This window comes from Nyctibius grandis, chromosome 6 (assembly GCF_013368605.1).
Source record: "Nyctibius grandis isolate bNycGra1 chromosome 6, bNycGra1.pri, whole genome shotgun sequence".
Lineage (NCBI taxonomy): Eukaryota > Metazoa > Chordata > Aves > Nyctibiiformes > Nyctibiidae > Nyctibius > Nyctibius grandis.
Genome location: NC_090663.1, coordinates 82,038,240 through 82,052,628, shown reverse-complemented (window position 1 = coordinate 82,052,628; position 14,389 = coordinate 82,038,240). Strand labels below are relative to the sequence as shown.

Sequence of the window (14,389 nt, the reverse complement as noted above, 5' to 3'; positions counted from 1 at the left end):
TTTATTTTGGAAATATTTCAGCAAGAACATCTCTAAGGAGTCAGAGCAATATCACAAAGCAATAGATAGACATTGGTGGCACAGCTCCAAGATGAAATACATCCATAAAAATTTGCAAAGGGACTGTAACCTGCGCTTTAAAGTCTGAGAAAGCTGAGTTACTATTGCTTGCTATAAAAATGAAGTCCTGACCCACTCCTGAGGGTTCCCTGTGATGCCTGCAAAGTATCACCGTATTCATATTGCAGGATCAGGGCCACAGCTGGAAATTATAAGTGTAGGAGTAAGAGCTGTGATGAAGCTCAAGATCATCATGGCACATCTCTGGAAAGGCGCTCTAAAGAGAAAAATCATAAGAGAGAAGGTGTCTCTGTAGAACAAGAGAGGCATATGCAAACACTGAAGAAAACCAGCCATTTATCACCCAACAAAATAAAATATATACAGCATCTGTTTTCATTGGCAGCTGGCATACAGACTGGGCTGCAAGAGCACATTTTGTAGCTGTGCTGCAGGACAAACCTCCACATGATTGACACCACACCTTGTCTTTGCCTTTTCCTACCTACCACAGCCAAGATGGACTCCTGTCCACTCCTTGACATCGAGCCTATCAGTACAGCGACAAGTCTACATCAGGAGCTACGTTTCTGCCCTCAGTTTGACGCCACCATCATTGAGGTGCATTTAACACCCCAGCACTGAAACAACAGGAGTGCTATCGTATTGAAAAGAGGCCCACACAGCACACGAAGCCTGGCTATGTCCAAGAGGAACACAAAATGTCCTTCCACGAGTGCAGTTTTCAGTTAGATCAGTGTCCCTATCACACCCTTACTCATCCCCACAAGAGGAACTTGCCATCAGTTCTGTATACTTTCGAAGAACACAAGGGCTAGAAGACATGGAGTATCACTCTACACACTGTAACATTGTATACTACATGTGACAAGTAGCCTTTTCAACTGCAAATTATCTCAGGGGCAAACAATCCTGAAAGCACACCCCATGAAGACCCCAGATTTAGGGGATCTAAGATTTCAGGACGTGTTTAGATGAGGGCTATTTGTTTCAAAAGGAAGAGTATCTCACAGGTTTGGAGAGCTGCACGGATACGCAACTCCTGATGACTTCCAGTATGACAGCTCCTTAAAATTATACTTCAGCAGTACTACAGAAGATAAAATACACTTCTTATGTACAGTGAACACTAAACACTGTATTTGCATGGCTGATTAACAGAAAAAAAAAGCCACAAAACTGCAAACTATTCAATCCAGACAGTTCATTAAACAGACAAGCTGTGCGGTTTGCCATGGCAACAAATTTAGAACAGCAGTGTTTCTAGAGTTATTATTTACACTGACACTGATGCAAGTCTAATTTAATAATTAGTATAATATTCATATGAATATTATAATTATAACATTATATACAATATATATACACTAATTCTTAAGAATATTATAACAATATTCATAAGAGAATTTTAATATATGTTATAGAATATAACTTTCTAATGAGCAGAGGAGAAGGCTGTTGGCTAAGTGTGGTACCACTGCCCCAAGTAAATCTTGTGTTTAATTAGTATAGTAAAGAGATAAGGCAAAAACACCTCCAGATAATCAAAGAGAATTTTGAAATGTAACACTGATGTTTTTGTGGAAAAAAACTAGGTCATGAACCAAACTGTCTCTGTTTCCTAGGACTGTTGAAGGGGTTTGTTTTCTTTTATTATATCATCATAGATTGCTTTTGAGAAAGATTAACCACTCTACAAATAACCCCTTGGTTTTGAGTTGCTTTACTGATCCGCATTAAAATGTCAAGAAAGCATTTCCCTTTGTGATGTTCCTACTGTCTTTTATCAGAAGCCATTCCCTCTGAAGATCGAAATTATTTTGCCTGTTCTTGGTTTTTAGATGTTGAACACTATCAGCCTCCTCAGCTGATGACTCAAGCCAATTCGGACTATCTCCTCTGCAGGGTTCACTGCAGGTTCAAGTCTTTTCCCTAAACAGTGCTTTTTCATGTTTCCTTGTTCGTTTGCGTATCTGCAGCACGACTAAAGCATCAACCACGCGACGCAGGATCTCTTGGCTCTATCCTGATTTTTACAGACTACATAAAAACACAAGAAGCATGTTCAAACCTTCTTGCTCAAAAACTCTCCAGACCGAGGCTGAACATTCACCTGCACACACAGCAGTGCAAAAAATACCACGGCATGGTAGCTGAATTTCAAGTTGACACTGCATATGGCATATAATCCAGTATGTACCAAAATAAACAGAAAAGCAGTTATTGATTTCAGTGGATCATACCTCAGACTATCCTTGAAACCCTTACTCAGCATTCCCTTTTTAAGGGGAGTATTGCAACTCACTGAAAAGAGTTGGCACCGTGAAGAGTGTAAATATAGGCTAGTCTATTCGACATGAGAAGAAGGATTTTAAAAAGTTTGAGGATGGGGGAAAATACACGTAATAATGATAAAATACACATAAATAATGATCACATTCTTTTTGATGTGAAGAAACACCAAAATTATTTAGCTTACTTCTTCAGAACTTCCATATCGTACAGGTGACAGAAAAGGGGGCGGGGAGGAAAGTAAGAGAAAAAAAAAGGAAAAAAGCTTACTATCCACTCTTAAGAGAGGCACCACAACTTTTCCCAGACGTGATCCCAGACCAGGAATACCAAGTGTTAACAAGTCAGTGCTCTCCAGCACTTCTCAGCTTTGAAGTGCTGACTGTTATTTGGATGTACGGACATGGTGTATCTCAAGTGAAGGTCAGCAGCCAGGATTAACTGATGATATAAGCAGGAGCGTGAAATTGGATAATCAAGAAACTGTGCTGAACAACAGACTTTCAAAATGTTAGCACTTTACAACAATGAGATCTCAAGCAAGACCTGCCTCAGACAAGCCTATACTTACCCTAGCAAGAGTGGGAGCTGGTGCAGAGGCACATACACAAGAAGAGAACAACAGAAGGTGTAAAGAGACAGGCAAAACTACCCTAGGACAGTGTTGTCATTGTCACGTCATTCCCCCCCCTCTTCCTGTTAGCACCCCCAAGAGCCATATGCACACATTAAATCACATGAAAGGATTCAGGTTCATGCCTGTACAAATCCCCAGCTCCGCTTCCCACATATCAGTATCACAGGTGGCCCAGCACTGCAGGCCTTGTCTGAGATTTTTAGGCACAATTGTCACACTAGCTGTAAAACCACTGAAAAATAAGACAGGCAAGTTTTAGGAAGCTTCTCCACAGAAATGGTAAGTAGTAATTACAAAGGAAGTAGTCTAGCTTTATTGATCACAGGAGTTTCACAATAAAACTAGAAGTTTGATTTTCAGTGATTTGTTCTCTGTCTGACTTGAAATTCATTCAGCACAGAACAAAAAAAAAAAAGATATTCAACAATACATTTTACAAAAGTAAATAAAACTCAAAGACACCTCATTCAGGCATCAGTTTTATTTTTTGCAGATTACTGCAGAAGAGCTCTAGAGGATCTTCAAAATAGCAGACAGAATTTGGGCTCCAAACACTATTACTACTGACAACTTCTTCACAGGCCCAGTCTCTTACATGTGCTGTATGGTCACATCAATGTTTACCAACACGTAAAATTTTTCAAGATTGCTAAATAAATGATAAATCTAACACCACAGTTTAAAATACAGGCACAGCCTATAACGTACAAAGATAACAGGTAAACTGGCATAGCAATTCTGTTTTAGAAGGTCAAAGACCATTTAATGCAAACACAGCTTTGACCATTTCTAACATGCTCTAGAATATCCTTAGGATAGCCAAACAAGCCAAAGAGTACTCATAGAACATGCAGCTCTAGGTTTAGGGAACAAATATTTAAGTTTGTAAATAAACCTAAATGTAGCATAGTGATCTCTGCAGCAACACTTCTCCTAGATGAAATTCTGCATCAGAAAAAAATTATCAATGTTATTCATGTCTTTGTAGCAAGAACAAAACCAAAACTTAACTTTGGATTTCAGGACCATTCTGGCCTGCTGGGCTATCGTCAACTTTAGAGACCAAATATGTGGGTTTTTTTCTTTTTATATATACACACAGAGATATATAGGTGGACAGACAGATGAGTGTGTATATATACATACATATAATGTTTTTCAGCATTTGAGAGAAAAGCAATTACTGACTTAAGATCGTGCATCAAAGTCTGATGCATGGAAGGCTGCTTTCCTTCTCGAAAACCTGGAGCTGTTTCTCTTTTGTTAGGTGTTACTGTGACTTTTTAAACCCACTGACACTCATAGTTGCGTTCCTGAGGATTTTCTACAATAGGAACTCTCTTGCTCCTATTCTTGCGCAGCCAAACATATTAAAGAAAGAAACTTTCACTAGAAAAAAAAAAGCACAGACAAGTTTAAGAGTATTTTAATTGAAGGTGGATAGAATAGTTCTGCTTACCTGCAGGCCTTTTTGAACAATGTTTATTAGTAAACATATCTCTAAGTCTAATTAATTTATTTCCATTGAAATCAGAAAGAACTGGGAATACTTAAAGTGTCATGCTGCATTCACAAGCCAACTACAGCTAGCCAGTCGCCACAGGAGCACTTAGACAGTACAAGGAGATTTTTTGTTATGTGAACAAAAAGCAGCACTGAATATCTTCACTTCTATCAAGGCTATTTGGGATGAGTTTAACACCCTTTTTAAAAAGTCAAGTCCTTTCTACAATGTTAGTTTTGAAGGTCAATAGCAAAACTAGCTCTTACTTTAAAAATACCACATCTGGTAGGAATGTTCATACTCCCAGTCTCTCTTCCATGAAGATTTTTGCTACTACGATAGCTGGGATGCTTCAAGCAGACTCCAGAACCTCCAAACATTAATAATGTTTGTACACAACTGCTCTCTTTAATTAACAATGAGCTATAGCTGAACATCACAAGTAAGGGGCTGTGCAGAACTGAGTTATGAGAGCTTCCCTTCCCACAGAATTAATGAAGGGACATTCAGCAAAAGAAGGCTTAGCCTCTCCTATTTTTCTACAGGTCAGCATTAGATCCTGCTGTCATTAGGGCCTCGATGTAACCTGGTGCAACATTTATTTGACACACAAAAAAAACCCAAAAAACAAAACCAAACCACCCAACTACAACCCCCCAATGTCAGCTTCCTATTCAACTTCTAAAAACTTTTTTTTTCTATGTAATTACACACTTTACATGGTTGCATCCAAGATACAATACTGCACTAATATACACGGATAAGTAAAACACACATAAACTGAAAATGCAATAACAACTTCAGTTTAAAAAGCAAAACACAAACTTTTCCTCCTGAACTTACTAAATACCAGCGTGTTCTGACTCTGTGAAGTTTCCAAGGTAACTGAGTAACATCCCTGACAGCTTAAAGTTGGAGCTTGCACAGTCTTATAAAGTTTAATTTACTGCTGTTGCTACGATCAACTTTGACCACTGCATAAGAGGAGACAAACACCATTTCAGGAGAGCAACATGCAGTCTGTAGAGGAAAATGCACACGCAGAATGGCAGGTGCCATTCAAGCAGCTATTTTGAGTTAGAGATATCTAGCGACAGCCAAAGTCATTTTTTACTTGAGTGTAATTTTTGTTAGCAAAACAAATTATCAATATTGTTGGCCAGTTAATTAAGTGGATACAAATGTTACTTTTTATTTCCCTTCTATATTTACTGTTGCTTAGACAGGTTTTTCTTCTGCCATTACCATTCTGAAGAACAGAGAGTCTCCAACTTATCAAAAACTAATTACAGCATCTTCAGAAAGGCATTTGCCCAGTTGAAATTTCAAATTTGTAAAAAATTAATCAGGAACTCTGATTACAATATGAATAAGGTTTACATAAATGCGAAATTTCAAGTCACCGCCCCCATCTCTTTCAGAATTACCTCCTTACCATAACAACAATAGTGCATAGAACAACATACTACAGAAATATTTTAAAGACCACACTTTAAGAGTATTTTAAAATGTACACTAAAAACAAAAAGGCAGAAAAAACTCCATCAGGAAATTTAATTGAATTAGGAAAAGCTCTTGCTGCCAAAGCCTTTGCTAAATTTGGCTCTGAAAGTTCATTCTAGTTACAGAGTGCAGTTACAGCCCAACAGGCTGACAAAAAACTTTCTCCTAGATGATGAAGTCTTGGGAAGCAATCCAATTCCAAATGCAGACTAGCACAGGGCATACTCCATAAAGAAAGCCTCATCTAATAGAGGATATATGCACCTCTAAATTAGGCATTGCAAAACCTAGCTTACAGGCACTGGCCTCCGGCAATATAAAACTTTATGGGTGAGGCACCTGGTGATGCTTAAGACCTCTGGGATCTCCACACCATGCATGGGAGAGTCAGGCACCCCAGACGAGCTATGCAAAAACCCCAGACATTAGCCTGGCACCAGCTAGTTGAAAAAATTAAAACAAAACAGCATTGACAGAGCAACAAAGATTGTCAAATACCCATCCTGCTCCATAGTTCAGGCAGACTTAGAACTATAAGATGAGTTCTCTTCCAAATGAAGGCATCAACAAGGATGCTTTGGAACTTGGTTTTATTTTAATATCTGGAAAATGGAAGAAATAGTAGTGCTTAGGCTCACACTTAACAGTGTGGTATACAGCAATGAGTTCAGGATACAAGTTCATGTCACCTGGACAGTCTCTATGTGGATTGATTGTTCCAAATAGCTCAACAAGAGATTGGTTGGAAAAATACCAAGGCAGTCCTAAGAACAAGGAGGAATGTCTGGTAACACGGCCCCGTCCTGAAACTAGCCCGTCTAGTTGTAATCTACAGTGTGGTATTGGTGCATGTGCTCTCTTTCTGGTCCACTGACTTCTATCTGTGGAAGCTTAAACAAAAGCAACAAACTCTTCTGTACAAACTGGGAGCTTGGTGGTCAGCCCCCCTTTCCTGGAGGGTGAAAAAGCACTTCAACATCATCAGACTAAGTGTCCTAATGATTAAGTTATATCATAACTGCAAGTGTCCTAACTGTTATATCACATGTGCAGGGCTTCTACTCTTACCATGCTTCAGAAAAACACAACTAGCACAGATTGCTTTGATAGCGCGCCCCAAAGACGTTGACAAAATCACATTCTCTCCTGGATCTTGGACAATCCAGAGACCAGAATGGCTGAGCACGCAAAGCAATCTGTCCCACTTACAATTCAGAGATAGCAAAATACTATCTCCTCACTGGTCAACAGCTGCTGTTTTTGCTGTGCAGTACTCATTTGAAAGGAGGAAGCTTTTGTTACCTACACTGGAGAGAAGTCCAGTACTGTCAACAGACATGAAGCAATTTTGAATAACCTAGATATAAAGGGTCATATGAAGTCTACACAATGGAAAAAAGGTCATTAAATATACAATAAGTTCTGATATTTCACTTCCGGTAGTTGTGAATATGAAGAGGAATCTCACTTACTTCAAGGCCCAAGTACATACGGGGATTACAAAGTTACAAGCCAACATTGAGAAGGGTGAGACATTTCAACACAGACAGCAGGACAAAACTGTCACCAATGTCTCTTTCAGAACCTTTTCTTCAGAAAGTTTTCTTAAAACTGTCATCTTTCGACAGTTAGAAAAAGCTTACTAGTAATATGGACAATTTTATTGTCTAACCATGCAATTCCTGTCTAAAAAGACTCACAGTGTGAAATTACTGAACTGTACATAAAACCAATTGCTTACACAAGCTTCAGTGCCCAAAAGGAAAGAAGGCAGCAATACAAAAACAAACTTTACAAAGAACTTCTGGGTGATCCCAGGGCTACACACCAGCAAGTCCTATTTCCACAGAACACAAATTGGTAGATACTACAATGGAGGAGAACATAAAAAGACACACAGAAAAATAGGATATACAGAGAAAAAGCTGATGAGGCTCTTGAGGAGGGATGTCATGACATATAGCTCTATTGAGTTCTGTTAAGAGTCAGCCACTATGACGATAAGCATGACCTAGTTGATATAATGTAATCCTTTTAAAATGTCTTTTCATAGAATCCCTCATCAAAAGCTCTTAAATTAGCTAAGCTCTCATGCAATACAGGGGAAGGGCCTCCTGTGAATAAGTAACTAAATAAAAGACAGAAATCAAAGGGTAGAATAGAAATGATGGCTTTTTACAGTGGATAGATGTTATCAGCAAGCACCTCAAGGATCTGTTCTGCAGTCTGTGCTTTTTAACACATCCCTAATAGAAAGGAGCAGTCAGTAAGATGTTCAGTTGGAATTGTTTTGTATTGCCTGCAAACTAAGCATTCCTCACTCTCCTCAAACCAAATTTCTCCAGGAGCACATAACCACTAATAAATGCATGTGTCTATATAAAAATACGCTTCCAACTAAATCTACAGCCTGCTCACCCTTCTAATTAGCTACAGAATACGGACAGCAGAACCCAAGTTCCCACTGAGCCCAGGGTGATTGCAAGAGTGTTTCCCTAACACTCCCTTCACATTTATTTAGCATTTGAATGACTTAAACCCCAAAGAACTAGACTTGGGGTCTAAAAGAAAATTCGCACTCTGATATTTGACTTTGTTCTTGAAACAAAAAAAAATTATTTATAACAGTGCACCATGGGCTAGTTATTCACCTCACTCAGTTTTTACCTTCTGCTAACCTTACAGCTCTACCTAGGAAACCATACTATCACCCCTGTAAAAACCACGGCTTTTCAAACAGCTCAGCTGCACCAGTCAAAGTTCACTATCCTGAAGGTTAAATGGCTTTTAGCTCATGAACACCAGCATTTCTGAGAAGTAATTCCATTCCAATTTTATCTTTTAACTAGTTAATTAACTGAGAAGAAAATGAAAAGTAAAATATTAAATTCAAGCCAATGAATATTTCTAAAAAAAAAATTCAAATAAACAGGAAAGAACATGGCAGAGAATGATGACACAAAACTACTAAGGAGCAAAGAAGGTGGTAATTTAGATATTTAAATATTTTAAACTATAAATAAGTATTTTGAGTTGTTTATATTTGCTTTTACAACATGAAATACTCTTTTAACTGCCTTTTGTTAGCAAGTAGTATTAAATGTTAAATCAAGATCACATGGTTTATTCAGGCTCTGGAAACAATTCACACGTCTCCAAAACAAATTCATGTAGGGCTTGGTCTATGATGATAACTGTGAGAGCTAGTTTATTTTTATAGACCGTTGCTAAAGCACTGGTGGACTAAAAATAAGTTCTGTCAAACAATTATACTGTATTCTCAATCTATTAGAAACAAATACTTTCCATAGATCATCCAAATTGGGACAGTGAAAATCAACTGTTATTTTTGAGAAATAATAAATAAGGACTTAGTAAAGATAAGATTCAGAAATGTCCAGAGCTGTTAAGACACTGAGGGAGGAGTAAGGCATGAATGTTTTAATAGCCTTGGTTTCTAATTATATATAGCATGCACGTAATGTTCATTAGTTTATACTTTTCTAGATTGGCTGCAAGTTTTTTGTAGTAATCTTTGTGAGACTGTGTGCCCTCCTTGGATTTTGCCCCTCTAACTTTCAACTTGAGGGCTTTTCTGAATAAATCCATTTCACTTGCTCAGCTCTTCTGAAGCTCAGCGCCTATATGCCAAGTGTAGCTAACTTAGCTGCTCTTGGGATATCAAACACAACCCTACAATGATCTCTACTGAATGGTCTCTACTTAGGTCTCAAATTCACTATCACTTGTGATTTAACATTACTGAAGTAATGCCTCCTTTGTAAGCTTTTCTTCAGTTGCAGCCAGTTTTACTATTTAAATTTTGACAATGGCTCCTCTAGAATGTTTTCATTGTGCAGTTTTACCAGGTTACATGTGAGCACCTGAAATCCTACATCTTAGCTGCATTAGATCTTTCTTACTCTTTCAACTATAAATTGTTGTGGAGTTGAGCTTTCCTCTCTTGATGTGAAGACTGATATCGCAGCCTACTGGTATATTTTTATGTCTTGCTTTGTATACTCACTTATGTTGGCCTTGTGTCCTCTTAACTCAGAATTTGCACCAGACTCGTAGATGCTATGGAATTTCTAAGAGACAGTATTACTCCACCAGGGCTCAATTGCCTGGGGAGTTTTTAGCAGGGTATAAAGCAACATTAGCTTTGTCTTTTCATTCTACTACATTTCTGTAATTTTGAATTTGTTCTTTCTCACTGCAGGGTCAAACCCTCTTTGTTTGGGGGTTCCCCCCCTCCAAAACACATTACACTTATTCTAAGACATGCATGAGATCTTTTCATTTAACATCCTTATCTAGCACCGTGATGATTTTACTTTGTGTTCCTATTTTCTCCCACAGGGATAATTTGTATCCCATTCTTTACTGGAAATTGAGATATCTGTTGTACACATCTTCAAAAGATGCCCTTGTTCAAGTTTGTGCATTTCTCAGCTCCTGACAGTTTTTTCCCAGACTGGAAAAAAAATTTTTATTCACTTGGTATACTAACATTCCCACTTCACTTCTGGAGATCGGACACCAGCCCCTGGGTGTTGACACACCACTTTCCCCAAAAGAAACCCCAGTGACTAAAGAACTTAAATCTGCCTTTCAGACATGCTGAAATTCTAAAATCTCTTTTTCCAGGTTGGACCTCCAAACTCAAGAGTATTGCTGAGAAATCTCCTGTTAAGTCAGTGGACCTAAACTTTTTATTTGAAAGTTCCCAGGATCTTTTATCTCCATCTCCCTGTGTTCTTAGTCAAAGGAAACAAATCCTGAAAGCTCAATTTCCAGTTGACTACTGTTTCTATGAATGCAATTGACAGTTCTTTATTTATTTTTTTTTAATTCATTTCAGACATGAATTCCAAAACTTCAGGGAGTGTTCCAGTTTCTGTCAGCTGGAGCACTATTGATTCTTCAGAATAAAATGAAAAACATCTAATTGGCAGAACAAAATGCTGTGAACCTGCAGAAGCTACAGTAAATTCCAATCAGAACTTCTCGTAGGATCTCCTTGTCAATGAGTAACAGGAACAAAACAGATGTGACAGCAAAGTGATGCCTGTCATCTCCATTACACACAGGCCTCTGCCAACTCCAGGACCCCAATTACCTTTTCCTACTCCCTCCTATCCAATTGCTTTAGATTAAGAATCTCTCAGGCACTCCTTCCTGCTGCCTGCACAGCCAAGAACAGCTCAACTCTTTGCTCTGATGGTCAAAGTGTAAACTCAGCAAGATACACGAATCAGAGTGCACAACCCTCCAACTGGTACCAACATGTAACACCGATGACAAGTCATCTACCAAAATGGTGAACGTGTTCAGGTAAGAGAGCAAATAAGGTCTGTACAATTGTGCTCTCCCTTTCATATACATATCTATCAGTGTCAGAAGATTTAGCTATTTCATTGCTTTTTTACTAATTTTTTTTTCTGCAGTTCAGATTATACAGTGCCAAACAAAGCATAGATAGGAGAAAATATGATCCACTGTTCTCTTGATATCATTTAGGTCACCTGGACAGAACATAATGCTTCATCAATGCAAAAACAAACCTCTCAATGAATGAAAGTCCACACTCAGGACTGGCTTCTAGAAAGGAAGAACAAGCCGAGCAAGGTAAGGTTTTTCCTTTGTTTCTAACTGTCTTAGTACAGTAACGGCATAGAAAAAAAAAAACAGACAGACAATAATTCTATGACAACAGACCACTGAAAACGCAAATATATTTTATATACTCTTACAAATTCATCCTCAACTATAAGTGATGATCAAAGCAAAATACCAATCAATTAACTGTATCACCAGCTGCACAAAACATTTGTGGCCATTTCACGTCCATGGTCCACTAAACCCTTGCAGCCATTGCTTTTCTTCCTCCTCCTTTGAAAAGAAACAGAACTGAAATTCTCTGGGTGCTAACACTGGCTATATTAGAAATTGCAGAAACAGAGACATATCTGCAGCTGAAGATGCATCAAAGATAAATGAAGGAAAACTTCACTAAAAGGTTAGAAAAAAAATCATTATTTTGAACAGTTACTATGTACAATATGATGTTTACCAAGAGATAGAGAGATTAGACAGATTCCCACTTTGTACTGAGCCCTGTAATGTGATGAGCATCACCTGTAGGCATTATTAAAAGGCACCTGAAGGCATCCATAAGATAGGCCAGATATTCTAAAACAAAGAACATTCCATGCCTTGCAGTTAACTAGTTCCAGGCAGAATGCACCATACTAGGAAATTCAGAAACACAAATAAGCCCCTGAATGTATTTTACCTCTACAAAAAGCCCAGTTCTTTTAAATTGACTCTTCAGAATTAAAAGTGGTTATAAATCCCATATAGAAGACCATTTTTATTAGAAGATCTTAAGGGCAAGATCTTATTTTGGCAGCAGCAGTGAAGACAAAGGCCACAGGCAAGCCTTGGAAAAACTGCCTCAGCTCAGACTGCCCAGCGCTTCCTACTGAAACACCATCTCTTCAGTTCTTATAACTTTACCAAGCTATAATTAATTGTTCAGACTAAAATTTTCCATGCTGGACTTTTGCCAGTTTTGAGAGACATTTTTCAGAGGTTTTTTAGCCTTTTCCAAGAGAGAGGCTAGGGAAAAATACACTGCTCTTTACAGATTAATGAATTCCACTGACCTTCCAACAGCCTGAGAGCGCTAACACTTCAGAACGGGTGGGTCACTGAGTACATCTTTTTGCCAACCCCAGGAAAACCCTCCTGAACTTGGCCAAGTACAAGTGTTTGTACATATCGCTAATTTCCATATGCAGAATAAATTTAGATTTTAGCAACTCATCGATCACCCTATCCAAACACTATGCAGGAGACAGGGAAGCCATGCATGAGGGACATAAATGACTGGAGGCAGACTGAAAGTGAAAAATTCACAAATGAAGAGCCAACATGAAAGCAGAATCAGTAAGTGCCATCTGGGCACAGAAACTGGGATAAAGGGTAGTAAAGAGTAAAGGTTGGCTGGTAAAGTGAAGAGGCAGAGAAGCAACAGCAGGAGTTTCATCTAGGAGAAAATGCAGCAGGGCAACAAGCCAAGTCTGCACATTCCCCTCAAGAACTGGAATGAAACCCCAAATTGCTGTCTAGCAGACAAATGGTGAGACTCAGTATCTGCAGAACCATAAGTAATACATCCTATTTCCCTGTGGGCCACAGAGAAGATAACTACATGCTACCCTGCTAAAATAATACTCTTAATTCAAACTACAAAGGTCTGTTGGATTGGAATTTATCCATCCTGATAAAGAACAACATCTGTTTTTTTCCAATATATTTTTCAAAAAACCCCTAAGAATTTACAAGTAATAAAACAAAGTTAAAGAAAAATCAAAGACTGCAAAATCAAGCACTGAAAGTCTTTTCAATTCTAATCAGGCTTTTCTATGCATGCATTTTATGAGGAGTTTTTGAAGACACAATCACATACTACAACTTTCATTAAATCCCTGTTTTTTTCCCAGCAAACAGCACTCTGAAAGTAAATTAGTGCAGCACACAAAGAGGAAATGCATTCTGCAAACCTTTTTGCAGAATTTAGAAGCTGTGCAATGGAGGAGGCAGGAACTGAAGAACAAGAAAGATGATCCTACAGATAGATAATACAGCTAAATGCTGCACTTGAAAACTAGTTTTATCCCTGCTACTGATACAATCCTTTAGGGATGCCAGGAAATCTGGGTAACCATCTTAAGACCTGTCTCGATTTAGCCCACATTCAGGGGCTAAACTATAGCCAGCTTTCCTATCACCCAATGACCCCTTCCTAGCCAAGAAGGGGAATTGGGAAAAGGAAAGGAGAGCTGTGGGCTGAAACGGAAACAGATTTAGTAAAACAACAAAACTAATGTTAATACTAAGTACACAGAGTTATACTCAGCCCATTGAACGCTGGATGTTGAACACTGTGCGACGGTCACAACAAACAGGAGAGCTGGCCTCAGCAGCAGGGCAACAGGCAAGCCCCTCCAGGGACAGCAGCCATTGGGGAGTAGCCCCCTCCTCAGCAAACTTCTGAATTTATAATGAGCACGACGTTTATGGTATAGAAAACACCGTGGGCCAGCCTGGGTCAGCTGCCCTGGCTTTTACTGCTCATAGCTTTAGCACCTGGCTAACTCGAATCTGCTAACAGCCTTGATCACCATGGGTACCTGCATACCATGGCTGGCCACAAACTAAAACAGAGAATCTTATCACCTTTGTTCCCACCGTATCAGGTGCTGCAGTCCTCTCAAAAATGCAGCTTTTCTGAACAGAAAATTGACTCTATGATTCTATCCTAGCCAAACCAGTACAGACCACAGGATACTGTCAATCTGCAG

General features: G+C 38.7%; 1 protein-coding gene across 3 annotated transcripts in view; it reads right to left on the bottom strand.

Moving 5' to 3' along the window:
• The window catches only part of SEC24D (SEC24 homolog D, COPII coat complex component), a 57,472-nt gene that overhangs the window by 25,311 nt on the left and 17,772 nt on the right, over window positions 1–14,389 (bottom strand). The window lies entirely within an intron of this gene.